Raw genomic sequence first — 4,532 nt, forward strand, 5'->3', positions numbered from 1 at the left:
GAAAAGGCAGCTCTAAACTTGATGAAATTTCTGACACTATTTCTGACACTGTTTTTATTTTAGCCCAGCTCTGAGAGTTGAGCTGATTAGAACTCGAGAAGATTTGCAAGATGAGGCAAAGAGATCAATTAAAAGACTATTAAAGAGATAATGGAGGGATTTATAACATGGTCTTGTTCTTAGAGATTTTGCCAAGCCTCAGGTAGTCAAGAAACCCTCCCTAGAGGCCAAGTAGAATTTCCAACACTGAATTCTTTCAGGAGGGTTTCCCATGCACAATTCTTAGCACACAGTAGGAGCTCAAGAAATATTAGCTGAATCGGAATCTAAATTTGTAATGATTCAGCTACTCAGGAGGCTGAGGCAGGAGAATTGCCTGAACCCGGGAGGCGGAGGTTGCGGTGAGCCGAGATCGCGCCATTGCACTCCAGCCTGGGTAACAAGAGCGAAACTCCGTCTCAAAAAAAAAAAATAAATAAATATTTTATAGATAAGAGATGACAAAAAGGAACTTATTACCAAGACACATGGTAAGTAATAAGGGCTCTTGGCGTTTGGACAGGTATTTTGGAACTACCTGTTGGACGTCAACATTTATTTTATTTTTGCTTTGTTTTGTTTTGAGACAGAATTTCACTCTTGTGGCCCAGGCTGGAGTGCAACGGCGTGATCTCGGCTCACTGCAACATCTGCCTCCTGGTTTCAAGCCATGCTCCTGCCTCAGCCTCCCAAGTAGCTGGGATTATAGGCATGCGCCACCATGCCCAGCTAATTTTTGTATTTAGAAGAGACAGGGTTTCACCATGTTGGTCACGCTGGTCTCGAATTCCTGACCTCAAGTGACCCATCTGCCTCAGCCTCTCAAAGTGCTGAGATTACAAGCATGAGCCACCACGCCCGCCAACTTCAACGTTTATTTCTGGGTAAGTCTCACCCTCCCTATCCCTACTGCAGCTCTTTCTGGTGAACACTAGAGTAGTCGGCCAGGTCCTTTGCTCATTGCTATACATTCTCCATCCTTTTCCACCCTGCCTCCTTCCCCAGGAGGCGAACCTGTGTGGATTTCATAAACTGACTCTCTTGCCTTCTGGTGTCCTGTTGGGTTTGGCCAGTAAGAGCTTTCCCAGGAGACAAGAAGGAAGGAGAAAAGCAAAGTGAGAATATTTAGTTCATTCCTCCTCTTTCTTCAGGGGAAGGAAAAGTATGAAGGCCGGGCATGGTGGCTCACACCTAGAGGCCCAGCACTTTGCAAGGCGGAGGCAGGAGGATCACTTGAGCTCAGGAGTTCAAGACCAGCCTGGGCAGCATAGCAAAAAGCTATCTCCATAAGAAATATAAAAAACTAGCCACATGTGGTGGCATGTACCTGCAGTCCCAGCTACCCAGGATCTTGAGGTGGGAGAATCACCTGAGCCCAGGAGGTAGAGGCTTCATTGAAGTATGATCATGCCACTGCCCTTCAGTCTGCAAGATAGGGCAAGACTTTGTCTCAAAAAAAAGGAATCAAAAACTCTTTCAAAGACAGAGTTTTGCTCTTGTTGCCCAGGCTGGAATGCAATGGCATGATCTTGGCTCACTGCAACCTCCAACTCCCAGGTTCAAGTGACTCTCCTGCCTCAGCCTCCAGAGTAGCTGGGATTACAGGCATGCGCCACCACACGCGGCTAATTTTATATTTTCAGTAGAGACGGGGTTTCTCTGTGCTGGCCAGCCTGATCTTGAATTCCTGACCTCAGGCGATCTGCCTGCCTCCACCTCCCAAAGTGCTGGGATTATAGGCATGAGCCACCCACCCAGCCCAGAATAAATTTTATACTAACTTATGAGATAGGGAAATAAAGGAGTGGGGATCAAATCTCTTGGCTAATGCCACATAGCTAATTACAAGAAGAGCACAAATTAATCTATGGTTTATTCACTAATTTGTTTTCATGTAACAAATATTTATTTCACCAGTGTAACTAAGATAACAAAAGGCGCATTAATTTGGCCAAGTTTATACTAGTGGTTAGAGTCACAGTAAGAACTAAACAAACAAACAGCAATGACAACAAAAGCAACCACAAATCAAAGTCCTTCCTCCCACCTGTTCAGCTGTCTTGCCCCTCATCCTGCTACCCAAGGGTGCAGCCCAGCCCTCAGAATCCCCAGCTTGGATTTTAATCAGCTCCTTGTCTAGTCTCCTTTGGAAAACCTGGTTTTCTAAATGTAATATCTGTGGGGATTTATGATATTACATTTGGTGCTTAGATCTCAGTTTTTGGCTGATATGCAAAAATGAAAAAGAGCAAGAAATTCCCCCAGAGACTCCACAGCTGTGCATCTGGAAAGAACACAAATCTCTTTCAACCAAGATCTAGCAAACAAAACCAAACAAAAACAACAACAACAAAAAAAAAAACAAGCCTGCAAAGTAATTTATGTTCCGAGATTTCCCTCAGGATCCCCATTTTCTGAAAGTCTCAGATGGTATGCTTATGTTTATGTGTGCTAGTTTTATTCTCCTTGGTCACACTATCTATGCCTAGGAGTGCGGAAGTCCTGCTGTTTAGGGAGTTGTCTCTGCCAGGGAGGGCAACATCTCAGTATATCCTCATTTAACTATGAAGACAGCTGTAAGCCCCTTCAATTCATAAGTGAAATTAAATCACAGAATTTTGTAGATGGGTTTGATGCTGTCCAAAGATTCCCCAAGTGCAGAGCTAATCCATGAGTGAAAAAGTAGCAAATCTGAATAGCAAATCGAAATACTCCATCTAGGATGGAGACTTAATCAAATAATAAAACAAAACAAAATCTGTTGATAATCAAGGCTGGGCCAACATAGGACACAACAAAGTGCACAGTTGAAATAATTTTCCAGGTAATTCATGTTTGAAATAATGCCTTAGAAGATAAAAATACAATTTTTTTTTTTTAGGTTTTAAATCTATAGTCAATAATAAAAATGTGCTCTGCTTTAGGAAGGGAAGTTGGTATATTTTTCATGGTTCTGGCTGGAAGTCAAAAGTCCTGTATCTCTTCCCAGTGTTATCAATGCCTGTTAGCGTTTTGAGGTCACCTATTCTCTTGTACCTCAGTTTCTCTATTATAGAAACAATGTATAATCCATGTATGCTCTGCTTTTAGCATACACATACCAATTTCGTTACAGAATGACGAGTCTCAGAATATTAATATTCAATTTGAGTTATAAAAAATGTAATTTGTATTTCAGGAACACAGCTATGGAGGCAAATGAAGTATACCATCCTATTATTGGCAAAGATATTTAAAACTGTTTAGAGGTAAAACACTATTTGGAATTCAAAACACTTTCTCCATATGAAAGCAATGGAAAACGGAGCTTTATATTAACTTTCATATGAGCAAATCTATATTAATTCAGCACATGTCATAAATCCCTTGAAAATACAGTGATATCCTGCACATTTTAAAAAAGTAAAGCTTGTCTCATATCTGAGAGATGCCTGCTCCTGTCCTATGATTTGTAAAGGAGACACCAGATGTTGTCACTCAAACTTCTGAAATTTACATTTAGTATCAATGAGAATCAACTCTTCCAAATAATCACACACACAGACACACAGACACACACACACACACACACACACAAAATTCCACTGTTTTCCTCTTCTTTAAAAAAGGGAAGATGAAGATCCTCATATATTACAAATGGTGTAAACCTCTGCCTTTTCACTGAAGTCCAGCAACCCTTAAATGCTTTTCCCTTTTCATGCTGTTTCTTTGCATGTCAATATTTGTGGGGGGTGGATCCAAGGTTCTCAAACCCACATTGATGGTTGAAGTCAGATTCCTCTCCATCCCTACATCCCACCTCTCCCAACCCCACCCTTGTTTTTTAAGGAATGAAACATTGGAAGGATCCTTATCATGTAATCCTCACTTCAAAGGGAAAAATGAAGGTTTCTCTAGTGGTACAATTTGCATTTTCTTAACCAGATTAAGTATCTCTAGCCAGTGCAGTGGCTCAAGCCTGTAATCCCAGCTACTCCAGAGGCAGAAGTGGGTAGATTGCTTGAGGCCAGGAGTTCAAGACCAGCCTGAGCAACATAGCAAGACCTCTACAAACATCTCCCTATCCCCCTGCTTACTACCCTCAGCTCTGTCTCTGAAAAAATTAAAAACTTAGCTGGGAGTGGTAGGATGGACCTGTAGACCCAGTTACTCAGGAGGCTGAGTAGGGAGGATTGCTTGAGCTCAGGAGTTTGAGGCTGCAGTGAGCTATGATCACACTACTGCACTCCAGCCTGGGTGACAGAGACCCTGTCCTAAAATTTATTTTTTCAATAATAACTCATTCTTTTTAACTGCAAAAGATTTGACCAAATACCTTAATTAAAAAGACATAAATATGGCCAGTGAGCATATGAAAAGATTCTAAACATCATCAGTTACTAAGGAAATTTTATAAAAAAAAAAATATATATATATGTGTGTATATATATGTGTGTGTGTGTGTGTGTATATATATATATATATATTTTTTTTTTTTTTTTTGAGATGGAGTC

The sequence above is a fragment of the Aotus nancymaae genome, unplaced genomic scaffold, assembly GCF_030222135.1.
Source record: "Aotus nancymaae isolate 86718 unplaced genomic scaffold, 86718_ANA_hifiasm-v0.15.2.pri h1tg000041l, whole genome shotgun sequence".
In the NCBI taxonomy this organism is placed as follows: domain Eukaryota; kingdom Metazoa; phylum Chordata; class Mammalia; order Primates; family Aotidae; genus Aotus; species Aotus nancymaae.